Source organism: Narcine bancroftii, chromosome 3 (assembly GCF_036971445.1).
Source record: "Narcine bancroftii isolate sNarBan1 chromosome 3, sNarBan1.hap1, whole genome shotgun sequence".
Lineage (NCBI taxonomy): Eukaryota > Metazoa > Chordata > Chondrichthyes > Torpediniformes > Narcinidae > Narcine > Narcine bancroftii.
In genome coordinates this window covers 359,010,878-359,025,028 of record NC_091471.1, presented here as the reverse complement: position 1 = coordinate 359,025,028, position 14,151 = coordinate 359,010,878, and the positions used below count along the sequence as shown (strand labels likewise).

Below are 14,151 nucleotides of genomic sequence, written 5' to 3'. Positions count from 1 at the left end.
GGAAGTGGAAGCTTATGGAGAGGGTGCAGAGATTTACCAGGATGTTGCATGGATTGGAAAATGTCTTATGGTGCAAGGCTAGCAGAGCTAGGACTTTTCTCTGCAGCAAAGGATACTGGGTGACAATAGAGATCTACAAGATTCTGAGAGGCATAGATAAGGTAGACAGACAGCATCTTTGTCCCAGGGCAGGAGTAGCAAACACCAGAGGACACCTGTACAAAGTGAAGGGAGGAAAGTTTGGGGGTGACATCAGGAGTAAGTTTTTTACACAGAGAGCTGTAGGAGCCTGGAATGCCTTGCCAGGGTGCTGGTGGAGGCTGAGACATGAGGGGCATTTAAGAGACTTTTTTAGACAAGCCCATGGATGAAAGAATAATAGAGGGTTATGATGTCCAAAGGTTTTAATTTATTTTGTGTGGTTATATATGGGTCGGCACAACATCTTTACTGAGCTCTAATGTCTACGTTCAATATTCTATATCAATGTACAGCATACCTGCATCTATGATAAGGTTATTATGAATATTATTAGACTAATAGCTATAAAGTACTACGTTCTATTTTCTAAGTTCTATGTTGCCCTTTACAAAAGTTACAGTCAATGCAGCAACAATTTGAAGCCTGCTTAATGTAATGTTTTCATCCTTGGAAATGGAGCCAAGATGCCTCAATGAATTGTCCTTGTTAAAAAAGCATTAAAAATGGAATATAAATTTGCTACAAGACTGCTTTGAGATCACAGACTGGAGCTGTTTCAGGGAGACAGCCACCGACAAGGGTCATGTAAATATAGAGGAGTACACGAGCTCAGTGGCTGGCTACATCAGCAAGTGCATTGAGGATGTCACCAAGATTAAATGCTTCACAACCAGGGCTAACCGGGAACCATGGTTGGATGCAGAGGACCAGGCTTAGTGCTCATAATGCTGCCTTCAAGACATGGGATAGGATGACACGAAGGTCAGCCGGACATGTGTAATCAGGAAGACAGAGCGGGGATATGCACAGAAGATCCACAGGCAGCTGTGCAACACCAGTGACACGAGGCGCTTGTGGCAGGGGATCAAGACTATAATGGATCACAGGCCAACCTTGCGAGTTAAGGACAATGTTGCCTTGCTTCCAGACAGACTAAACATCTTCTATGGACCCCTTCCACTCTGCACAACACAGCATCTTTCAGTTGCTCCCATTGGGAACAAGATACAAGAGTATCAGAACCAGGCCGAGGAACAGCCTTTTACCACGGGCAGTGAGAATACTGAATGACCAAAGGAACAGCTCACACTAACCATCTGAGACTCCCATTTTTATTTATTTGTGTGTGTGTGTGTGTGTGTGTGTGAAAAATACTGGCTCTCCATCCCATATGATGGTGATGGCTCCTTTCAGTCAATTTGTGGGGTTTGATATGAAGATAACCCGCTCCTCAAAAAGTAACAATGTGTGCATGAATGAATTTAGGTGTGTAGGGGGTTGCATAGGTCCAGTCCCACCCTCTCAACATCCCCTCCCGGATCCACCCACAGTGAGGTCCAAGACGATCGGAGGGAGTTCTGTTTCAGTGAATGGCCAGAACAAGCTTCGATGCCAGGGATGTCCTTTTCACGCTTCACGGTGTGTGTTTGCTGGATGCCCATTGACCCTTCTTGTTTTTCATCCTGCAGGGTGTCTAGTCATCCTCTGTACCAGGTAAGGCTGGTGGAGGAGCTGGTTTAGTCGCTGACCACCCGACCATGCAACAGGTAGTATTGGGTTACATGGTACTAGCAGCATTCAGACAAATGACCTGCCTTGTCCTGCATTTGTATTTTTCTGTATGTGTGTTATCTGGTTGTGTGTCTGCATGTTTTGCACCGAGGACCAGGGAACACTGTTTCATCGGGCTGTACTTGTGCAGTCAGATGACAATAAACTTGACTTGCATTGACTTACAGTCCCAAATTTTTGTTTTGTTTGGGTGTTAATTTTTAATTCCTCAGGGTTTTAGGGAACCACTTGAACACATTTAAACAATATGGTTCATTTGACAATAAAAGGCCATTTCCATTTGAGCATATAATGTAGAAGTGAAATATCCATGGTCTTTGTATTTTGTGGTCTAGAATCTACCTTCAAATTAAGAAATACAGTGAAAAACAACTTTGCAAGTGTGATACAAAGTACAATTGTTCGTATACTGAGAGCTTCGCTCATGTCAGAATTAGAATCAACATCAGAATTATTTAATGTCATGGAGAGGTCATGAAATTTGGTGTTTTGCAGCAGCGTCCCAGTGCAAATATTCCTATGAACCACCTTACAACAATTTTTTTTAAAGTTCATGAAAAGTAAGCCAGTATCCTTGGTTCACCGATTATTCAGGAATCAGATGGCAGCGGGGAAGAATCAGTCCTTGTACCGTTGAGTGCTCGTCTTCAGGTTGCTGTACCTCTTTCCTGATGGGAGCAGAGGGAAGAGGGCATGGCCAGGGTGGTGGGGGGGGGGGGGGGGGGTGCGGTCTTGGAGGAGAGAGGCTGCTTGTATCAGAATCAGAATTGATTTTTAAAATCCTTAATGGAGTGATGTCGAGCACCTGTGACGTTGCAGGCCGTTAATGACCCTCTGGAGTGAAGACCAATTTCTCCATTATTTTTTAATGTTAACCAATTAGATGCACCAGTATTAGTAGGTGGGGTGGAAAAAGTGGGCCAGCTGCTGGTGTTATCGCCGAACCAAAGTTGTCAATATTAGCATAGGTCTTAATGGGAACTTACTGGGCTTGTTCCAAGTAGGATTGAAGGATGATCTGGCATCCATTCCAAAGATGCTGCATAACACATTCAGCTCTCTGCATTATGGTTCCTTTAATCAGTCCGTGTTACATTTATATCGCCATTAATTTAACTGCGTGATAGTCGCTGTGGGAGACTTTGAACATTAATTGTTGTTCGCAAAGCAACAATCCAATGAGTAATGAATTGAGTTAAAATGAATGAATACTGACGCGAATTAAAATGAAACAAAAGTTCCACATAGCTCAGATGTTGGACACAGAACTGTCACACTTTGGTGAATGACCTGATAATGAATTATAATCACTATTGACAGGAACTGTTCATGCCGAAAAATAAGTTATCAATGATAAGCACACAATAATGAAGGCACTTTAATTTCTTTCATATGGTTTAAAGTGCTTTTCCTCAGTAGAATAATTGTGTTTTAAAATTACCATAACAGCTGCAGACTCCTTGTTTTTCTGATAGGTTCCTGTAGTTGTCTCTTGGAATTGTGAATCTCTTCCAAAATTCTCAATTATTGGTCTGTCAGTCACTGCTTCCTTCCTGAATGCAGAATAATGACTGATTCTATCTCTGTGAATGCACAGAATACACATTTCAAAGCAGAAACAATACACCCACCAGCATCATTTCCATCTCAAAAAAAAATTAACCCCCAGAGGACCAACCAATGCACAAACGTTTGAGAAGAAAACCAGTGTTTGCTGGTGTTGCCAAATTTTGCAGCATAACCATGAGGTAAAAATTACATTAATGAATATATAAAATGATAATAAGATATTTTTGACAGGGTATCAGTATATTAACTTCGTACAAGTAAGAATTAGATGTAGTAAACCTTTCAGAAAGCTCCAAACGTGCATTCAGGTTGAGGTTAGTTCATCCAACAGTCTGAGGTTGGCAGTAAATGATGATACATGTGAAGCATCTATTATTAGGTTATTATGAATATTAGGAGAATAATCGTCTATAATTTACTATGATTAGCAATCACACAATGCTTATTATACGATCAATGAGATAAGAACCTTGAATAAATCAATCAGAAGTTTTGGAACTCCTTGTGTATCCTCTACATTACACTACTCTCTCTCTCTCTCTCTCTCTCTCTCTCTCTCTCTCTCTCTCTCTCTCTCTCTCTGTCTTTCTTTCACACTCACTTTTTTTTGTGTGTGGCAGTCCCTCAAAATTGAAGGTGACTTGCTTCTGCACCAGCTCTGTGAATATTAAGGTGGCTGTTGATGGCATTATGGGACTGGCACACTCCACCATGGGTGGGGCAGGAAGTACTTGACAGGACAAATGGGGAGGTAGATCCCTTTGTAGCTTTCGTGCCAGGAATCTATGCTCAGTGAAGCAAATCAAGGTCCAACTTGTATTTTCTTCTCATAATGGAGCTTAAGGCTCATTTCAGGAGTTTGGTGTTGTACGTACTATATCATTAAACATATTTTTTGTCAGTTTTATATACCGGGGGTTAAATGTATTCCAATTAAAAAGGAGGAAAATCTTTTGTTAGTTTATTTGTTATTTTTCATCATTTTGATTTATTTAAATGTTTACATTGTTTTTCGTGCAGTACATTTTGGATTTTTTATAAATCACCATTTTAAAAAATATTTAATAATCTTGAATTTCTTTTAATAGTTTCGCAAAAATTCCTAAGGTCAAATCATCAATATGGACAACTGGTGAGGCCTGACACTTGGCTTGGATACGTTCAAAGTTCATCAACCAATTGTAGAGGTGGCTTGACCAGACCCATTCCATGACCAAACCCTCATGACAGCTGCAGGATACAACATTTTCACAGGTCCAGGCCATTGTAAAAAATGCAGATGGACCGTGCAAGGCAAATGACGGGCCAGCACGTTGGCAGGCTGACTGCAGTTGGCAGCTGAACTCACCAGACCTCAGAATAAAGAGACAAACTGGAGAACAGGTGAATCTGACCTTCCCTTTACAGTAAAATGTCTGTTGTCCGGAATTCAAGCAACTGGCAAAACAAAAAAATCACAGAAAATAAATAGGTAAAAAAATACTCGTTTAAAATCGGTGTGTCTCGCTGTTAGTTTTTTCAAAATTTCTGCTTATCAGAAACATTTTAAGATAACCCAAAAGCAGGAAGAGAAGCAAGAGAGATGGAACAATATCATATTATATCAGGCTCAGAATTCATTGGGATGAGGACATATGATGTCTCTGATGAGGACTGGTCATTTAGGCAAAACTTTTGGATCCATTGAGAACATCTGCAAGGAATGTTGCCATCAGAGAGCAGCAGCAATCTCTGTTCTTACTGAGACTGAGGAATAGGTGCCACAAAACTCATAGCTCCAGGTTCAGGAACAGTTGCTACCTCTCCGCCATCAGACTCCGAAACAACAGACTCGATCAGAAACTCATTTCAGGATTCTCACCTTGCATGTTACTTATGACTGAATATTTATTTTTCTCTGCATTGCACAGTCAGGATATTTACATTTCTTTCTTTGTCCCTTTCACACCACCAACCCTCCTAGGGAGTGGGTTAACATACCAGGCATGCTGTGCCCAGGGAGCCTGTCCCACCCCACCGTGATTCACCTGATTCATCAGGAAGCCAAGATTTTAAGGGGGCTCCTTAAAAGCCAAGATTTTAAGGGGGCTCCTACCTCCATCAGGAACATCAGGAACATCACAACTATGAATTGGTTGAATGGCAAAGCAGGTTTGAAGGTCCTGTTCTGCTCTTATTTCTTTCTCAGAATTGAACAGGATGGTCAAGTACAGCTGCCAGTCATTCATCACATCATATGCACACAAGCTCTTGGGATGAAAGATCCCAAACCAAAATGCTCCTTTCTCTCCATGGCTGCTGCCAGACCTGCTAAGTCCCTCCAGCTCACCTTGCACAAGCTTCCAGCAGTCGCAGTTCTTGTGCTTCTCTTTTCTGTCAGTAACATATTCGCTTAAATTCCTGACCCTTTCTCTGCAGCCTTGCAAATTTTTCCTCACCATAATTCAGCACGTTTCATATCGAAGAACACCATAGAACCTGCTTTCCAGATCTCAATCACACTGCATTAAAGAGTGTTTACACCTGTCACTATTAATTCCTTTCTGATTATTTTATGCTTGTGACATCTCCCACCTTCTCCATCAAAGAGACCATACCCCCAGCACAGTTCCCTCACTGTATATACTTCCCCTACATGACACTCAGCCTCCAAAGCAAAATGTCCCAGTTACTCCCATCTATCCTTGTAATTTTAACCCTGCTGCCTGAAATTATTCACATCAATCTCCTCTGGACCCTCTTAATTGGTTCCCAAATGAGTTGACCGAGGTTGATCACAATACTTGAACTGGACCTAGCGGACCTAGCCTAGCTGGACCTAGCGGACCTAGCCTAGCTGGACCTAGCGGACCTAGCCTAGCTGGACCTAGCGGACCTAGCCTAGCTGGACCTAGCCTAGCTGGACCTAGCGGACCTAGCCTAGCTGGACCTAGCGGACCTAGCCTAGCTGGACCTAGCGGACCTAGCCTAGCTGGGCCTAGCTGGACCTAGCGGACCTAGCGGACCTAGCAGACCTAGCCTAGCTGAACCTAGCCTGGCTGGACCTAGCGGACCTAGCCTAGCTGGCGGGGAATCAGATCCCTCCTGCACCACCGGAATATCACCCTGATAGAACATTGCCTTGGAGAGGATGGGGAGGAGAGAGATGTCCACCACTTTGCAGGCTGTTGACTCGCTGAGAAGGATGCAAGGATCCTTGTCACGGTTCCCGGATTATAATTCAAAAATGTAAAATTTAAATAAGTTTAAAATCCCCAGCAGCAGTGTGACAGAGGACTCTGATCCCAGGGACACACACAGACATCCAGAACTGCTAGAAGATCATCAACTTGGTGAGAGACCAAAACTTGTTGGTCTTCTAAGACAGTGAGATGTTGGTGAGGGAATGCCACACATGCCAGGCTGCAGGAGGATACACTGAGGCGCTGAAACTCGGTGCAACCAGCACAAAAGGGGAACGACCTTAACCTCTGGGCATTGAGGAGTTAAGGCTGGTGGGGAAGACCTGCAAACAACTGAAAAGGGGTGAAATCCCAGGGAGCCACTTGAGTGGCAATGTGGTATTACAATGTAGCAAACTGTCTATGGCAACCTGACATTAAAAATGTAAAAAGATTGAACTGTTTTCCTTTGTATATACAGTTAAAAAAAAAACAGTATCCAGCACCTGAGGGGATTGGTGGATGCTGGATAAATGAATTTTCCGGTTGCTTGAGATTGTCTGTTGCATGATTGGTGTGCTCCGACACTCCGTTTAGAACACTATCTCTATTGCACTTCCTCACTCTTCCTACCAGATGGCGCCACGGCACATTGGTCCCACATGAAACATTTTCTGCTAAGTATCTTCCCATTCCACCAGCTTGCTGATAGGTTGTGGCAATTTAGCTCTCTCCTTTTTTGCAGTTCACAGTTCATACACATTTTGTGCCAAAAGGAAAACGAGAAATTGTGGCTCATGTCCCAAAATCTAGGTCCATACGAGAGATTAAAAAAGAAAGAATACCTCTCACACCAACCCTGGGGAGCATCACCATTCACCTTCCTAGTCCAAAAACAACCATTCACCACCATCCTTTGTTGTCTGTGACTGAGCCAACTTTGTCACACGCACACACACACAGGTAATAGATCATGGAATCATAAACTGTATTCAAATTCTCAAGTCAAGTTTATTGTCATCTGATTGTACAAGTACAATCTGACTAAACTGGTCATCGGTGCAAAACACGCAGACACACAACTGGACATAACACACATACAGACGAACAATCCATACGCAGGACAAGTATTTCATCTATACAAATAAATAATTAAATATATTTTCATGAATACAAGAGTCTCTGATGGTTAGTGTGAGCAGTTCCTTTGGTCGTTCAGCATTCTCACTGCCCATGGGATAGAAGCTGTTCCTCAGCCTGGTGGTTCTGGATCTGATCCTCCTGTATCTCTTCCCAACAGGAGCAGCTGAAAGATGCTGTGTGCGGGGTGGAAGGAGTCCTCAATGATTTTGCATACAAATGGAGAAGCATTGAATTGCTGATCAAGGGAGTCAAATTTGCCAGACTCTGAAATAATAATCAGGCCTCGACACCACCTGAACCAAACCAAACTGGGGTGAAGATGTAGGCTTGAGCCATTCTATACTGTGGGATTGGTGTTTAACATGGTAAATAACCACTTTTAAGAGGGAAATCTGATGATTTAACAAGGTTGTGGAAATTTCAGCTGTCTCCAGTTCTCCATCCCCTTCCCTCCCCATTCACAGATCCATCCCCCGTCTCCCCGTTCACTGCTGTGCCCTCTTTCCTTTATCTACCTATTACCTCCCTGCCCTTCTCCTTAATGGTAAACCTCCCAGTTTAATTCACTTGTACACTCGTGTTACCTTCAATGCAAGAAGTGACTTTGAATTATTAATAATTGGGATTCATTTTTTAGAAGTTATCACTTTTAAACAATTGCTTCAGTGAGCTGATTGTAATTTGCTGTTTCAAACCAGATGCATTGATCTGACTTCTGATTAAGAATAGATCTTTTGACATATCAAAGCAGAGATGGAATATACCAGGCTCAGCCTGGTATACCAGGAATGTACCAGGCTCAAGAGACAGTTAGCACAGCGGTAAGCATGACGCTGTAACAGCGCCAGCAATCATGACCAGGGTTCGAATCCCACGCTGTCTGCAAGGAGTTTGTACTTTCTCCCTATGCCCCTGTGGGTTGCCTCTGGGTGCTCCAGTTTCCTCCTATGCTTCAAAATGTATGGGGTTGAAGGTTAATTGGATGTAATTGGGTGGCACGGGCTCATGGGCTGAAATGGTCATTACCGTGCTGTAGATCCAAATTTATAAATTTATGATTTCATTTAAAATTTAAGGCAGAGTGCCAAATCACTGCTCGTTACTCCTTTGGGCTCTCGGGCAGGTCTAGGTCCAAATGGACAAGCCTGTCAGGAGCTTTCAGAATGCCTGATGCATGCTAGAAGCCTTTGACTCAATCCAGACAAATCATTTAACATTCACAAGTGATAGAGTTGCATCATTCTCTCCACAGCCTTCCAACATTTCGGAGGGAACTGCATCCCACTCAGCAGGGGCTGAATGTTAAATTGACAGCTGGGTTGAACTCAATTCCCACGACCTCCACATGACCTTTGTAAATAAAATTGGCACTTAAACCTGTTGTCATCTGAAGAAGAGAAGGCTGTTGAAATGTGTATGTACACAGTGAACAAATGCGCTCCCTAGACTTATTGATGTAAATATTTCTGAAATGGCCAGAAACAGTTCTCTGTCAGGCAATAACTTATTCTGAAATATTTCATTTAATCCTCACATTCCCTTTTTTTCATTAATAGTTTCAAAGTTTTGTGCTGAAGGCTGTTCAGAAGGAGCTCTTTTAAAATGACGTTGATTTTTGGTGTATGTAAATAATTTTCTTCACCTTATGTCACTTAACCAAATCAATAATATTGAGCAATTCATCAGTAAATTTCTTTTTAAATTGAAATTAAATTTCAAATTGAAATTTTTAAATTTAGATATACAGCATGGAAACAGGCCCATCCAGCCCACCGAAACACATCAATTTACCTATAAATCCTGTGTGTTTTGAAACTGGAGCACCGAAGGGAAACTCCAGGAACATGGGGATAACATGCAAACTCCATACAGATAGTGCCAGATTTGAACCCGGGTCACTGGCACTGTAATAATGTTTTGCTAACCGCTATGCTAACCAGCCAGGTCCAATCTTCCATTGTGCAGCTCAGAGAGGAGCAACTCTGAACTCCTTGTATCAGCAATGCTTTTGAGAATCCCTTCTTGCTTTCTAACAGGTTAGAAATGTTGTTGGTTTGGCTTGCTCCTCTGTTCCTGTGACAACTAATATTGAATTACAAATAATATATTCCCTCCCCAGATCATTCTTCTGTCATGAACTTCATCTTAAATGAACGAGAACTGTGTCAAGCTATCATTTTGTCATAAGAGCTCTGACCACAAAGGACTTGGGATATCCAGTGGAATGGTGAATTTTTGGATTTCAAGGGAATCATAGAATCCTGGAACATTTTCGACCCAGGAGGACAATGGGCATGTCATGTCTGTGCATATTGCAGAGGAGTTACCAAGCTATCTTCTGTTTTGATAGTCCTTTGGAAGACAAGCTTCTCTTCAGTTCAATGGGTGCTGAGGTGATTGATGAGGCCACTGTGGAAGAAATGGTCTGTACTGCAAATGGGGACGACATTGCAGACGTATAGGCGGGTAATTTGTGAGGAGGGTGCACTCTGTCCCCCATTCACATTAAACTCCCAGTGATAGACTCGATGTTCTCAATACCACCCTGAATGCCCCTTCTCTGTTTTGGACAAGGATTCCCAGAAGCCACTAGGGATGCTGATTTTTCTTTTCCCAAGGAGGGTTTGAGAAGATTCTGGAATTATTTCTTCTGTTCCATTGGTACATGCTGGACCCTATAATCTTGGCCCATTTCCCAGCATCAGATTCACAGACCCATGGATTACAGCTCTATAATATAAAAGCAGATTATTTTTAGATGTGATGAGGTGTCTACCCTTTAAGGCACTGTGATTTTGACTCTCTTAAACATCACAAGTAATTCCCTGGTCTCTGTGTTGACTTTCAATGTCCGAAGCAAAAATTTTCAGCTCAACGTCAAGCCAGTGCAGAATGGAGAGCAAACAGCCTTCCCCAATCCAGTACAAGCTGGTGATAACCATCCCCTCCTGCTTGGGAAAAGTGGGGAAAGAAGGATGCTTTCTATAAGTGGCTGGGTTTTAGTGGAGGTAGAAGATGGCGCTTCAATTCTGGAATAAAGCAGACTGTTGCAGTAGGATTGCTCATCTGTTCACAGCTTGTGTACAGTTGCCAGGGTCATTAAGGGTAAGAGAGAGGAAGGGAGCCACAACAATGCAGAGAAGAGGCACCTTGACTAACAGTAACACTCACCAGATGTGTTCAGGCAAACATGCACGTACAGAGAAGAATTAGCCATTCTGATGCTCAAATAGCTGAACAGGTTAGAGACGCTGGGCAAAACTTGGTTTTATGTTGCGATATAAATTAGACAATAGTGTAGCGACAGGTGGCTTTCAATCTTTCCTATTTTCATTTCCATCTGAATCTCAGTGAAGGAGATTATGGGAAACAGCTGTATATCAGTTCACTGCACAAAGTTGAAAAGAGCTTGAAAAGGGGCTGCACAGTTCTTGTAGCTCTTAGCGCAATCCTGTTACAGCACCGGTGACCAGGTCTTGGGTTCGAATCCCACCCTGTCTGTAAGGAGTTTATACATTCTTCTCCTGTCTGCACGGGTTTCCTCCAGGTTCTCCAGTTTTCTCCCACCCTTCAAAAAACATTCCGGAAGTTGTAGGTCAATTAGGTGTAAGTGAGCAGCACAGGTTCATGCGCTGAAATGACCTGTTACCATGCTGTATCTCTAAATTTTTTAAAAAATGAATCAAAGTTTGAAGCACAGGGGAAGAAAATAATCCATCCTGGTAAAGCCAACCTCAAGCACTTCCTCCTGCCATTAATAAGTTTTGTGATGTCCAGGATTTGAGAGCAGGCCTGACTTGATGTTTAGCTCATGGCTATTAGACCCTCAGTGAGGCTTTACATGTGAGGGAAAGCTCATAGGCTCCAGGGCTGATGTTAACACTTTCAGTACCAGCTTCTCCTCAGCAGCCTGCTTCATACTGGATATTCTTTATTCCACACAGTATTAAACACAAAGATAACTATTCTACTACGAGATGCAAACCTGAACAGAATGGGTTGAGAATCACAAAGGAGCCAAGGTCACAGCCTGTGGATGGTGTTGATGGGGGAAGAAGTTTAACCCGGTGACTTGAGCAGAGGGATATTACCATTGGTGTTGCAGCTTGTGGGAATGTTTTATCCAACACAGAGTGGAGACCGTGAATCCAGAATTCATTTCAGCTTTTAATGAAGCAGGATCCCTGAGTTTTCAATCTCTCTGGTTAGATTGCCATGGTGGACTTCCATGCATTTTAGCACACCCCTGTGGAGTGGTTGGGATGGCAGGCTCAATGAAGGGTGCTAGATAAATGCAAGTTATTGGGAGGAGTTTGATTAAGGAAGTTTTTTGGTGATTGTTCTGGTTGGGGTTATTTTATGCTCTGAGGGTGTAAGGAGAGAGAAATATTAGTAATTAATGTTAAACAGAGACATAGGGGCATAAAACAACCCTCCACCATATTTGGTTACTGACATTTTGGGGCTGACCCCTTCTTCAAAGAATAAGCAAAGAACAGGAGGGTGTCAGAATACAGAGAATGAAATGCCGGCCTGGGGGAGGAGTGCAGACCAACAAAAGATGTTAATTGGATATGATAAGAATTGATTTTACTCAGTGAAAGGAGATAGAGGGAAAAGAGAGAGAGAGAGACCTTGGGGAAAGGCAATGGAAGAAGAAAGGGAGGAATTGGGGTGGGGGGGGGGGTTAATGGAAACCAGAGAAGTCTACGTTAGCGCCATCTGGTTGGAGGGTGCCCAGATGGAAGATAAGGTGTTGTTCCTCCAATCTGCGAGTGCAATTAACACCTTTCGTGAGTCTGGACTCTCACCCCCCCAGCCAGTCTTCAGTCTTACGTCTTTCTGTTCTTAGCATATTCCTTGAAGAAAGGGACAAGCCTGAAATGTCAGTAATATATCTTTACTTCCTATGGATGCTGCGAGTCCAGCTGAGTTCCTCCAATATTTATGTGTGCTTTTACCATGTTTGATGTGGTCATTTCACAGAAAGTTTAAATGAAATTAAAAAGGAAAACTTGTGAAAATGTCCTGCTGTCAATTTGTGGTTCATATGCTTACAAATGTTAATAAAAGCAGGCCTCTGGGCAACATATTTCTTTTCTGTCAGTACAATTGGTTAAAAAAAAATCATCAGTGAATCTGATCTCCTAGGCTAGAGTTACTGCCATCTGATTTTCCTTTCCTCTCTTCAGCTTGAGCAGAGAACAGGGTTTAGCTGAGTTCCTGGCCTAGTCTGTTTGTCATTTGCTGTCCGTCTCACTACTTCCTACTCATTCTCTTGCAGGTGTTTGGCTCATATTCACATCAGTGCTGTGTAAAAAAAAGGGTCCGGCTTCTCTCTAAAGACTTGCATGGCAACAAGCAGTGAGCCCCTGCTCTGTGAGGCAATAAATTATGCTGATCTATCCCAAGCAAGTGGCTCTTTGAAAGGCTGTATCCGGTAGCCCTAACACCAGCCATACGTAATTTTGGGTTGAATTAGAGGGTGACACGCATTGACCTCGCTAATGAATGTACTGAAGAGGAAACTCACAGATGCACAATCTCTGGCAGAATACTTACTGCTTACAGTTTCATGTTTTTCATTCGTTGAACAGTGGAGAATTCAGCGCATTTCACCTCTCAGACTCAACTTGCGCAGAGTCTTATTAAAATACAACACTGCCTTATTTCCTGAAAGGGTAAAACGTCACTGTATATTTATGTGTTCAAGCAGAACTGAAACTCTACAAAACCCGACTTCCAAGCACGGTCAATTATTTCAGCATTAACAGAATATATGGCTGGTAACCTGATCATCTTTCTGACTCTGCTCGAGAATCCTCAGCATATAGCCCATCACATTACATACAAATCCCTCTGGCATTGAATTGTATCATTCATTATTCCGGAGGAGTGGCATGTGGAGTATTTAAACTGGTGCATCATCCTTGACTGACAGGTGAAGGAAGACCAAAAGAATATTGTTTCTTTTCACCCAGCAGTTGGTAAAATTCAAAGATCATTTATTGAGGTCAATGGTTTTCTCCAAATCTTCCAGAGCTAACATGCAGGTAACCTACAAGAGAGAAATTAAAAAATGCACTCACGTAATTCCTATCTGGAAGCAAAACACCGGTCTGCAGACACCGTAGTTGAAGAAAAACACAATGCTGGAGAAACTCAGCTGATTAATCAGTGTACTTTATATAGCAAAGATAACCTTCATAGTTTGATGAAGGACTCAAGCCAGAAATGTTGGTAATGTATCTCATCTTTGCTATTGACCAGCTGAGTTTCTCCAGCACTGTGCTTACAACCCCTACCTGGTGTAAGATCAAATGAAAGGATGTGGAACTGTGAGTTGTTGTTTCAAGAGGTTCTGCAATCAGTTACCCTTGGTCCAGGATAACTTGTCTTGCACTGAGACAGGTCTGGCCTTCGAATTGACCACTTCCTCAGGCTGGATGGAATGATAAGCATCACTCCCAGAATCTCAAGCACACCGATGGCCAAAGTCAGTTTC

The 14,151-nt window shown here is 42.6% G+C and overlaps 1 long non-coding RNA gene across 1 annotated transcript; it reads right to left on the bottom strand.

Annotated features, from left to right (window-relative positions):
* Nucleotides 1-2,507: 2,507 nt before the first annotated feature.
* On the bottom strand, nucleotides 2,508-13,294 carry LOC138756632 (uncharacterized). The gene is made up of 3 exons (XR_011353205.1): nucleotides 13,209-13,294; nucleotides 4,691-4,779; nucleotides 2,508-3,356 (listed from the first exon to the last, which is right to left on the bottom strand). It is a non-coding gene; the product is annotated as an uncharacterized lncRNA (long non-coding RNA).
* Nucleotides 13,295-14,151: the final 857 nt, after the last annotated feature.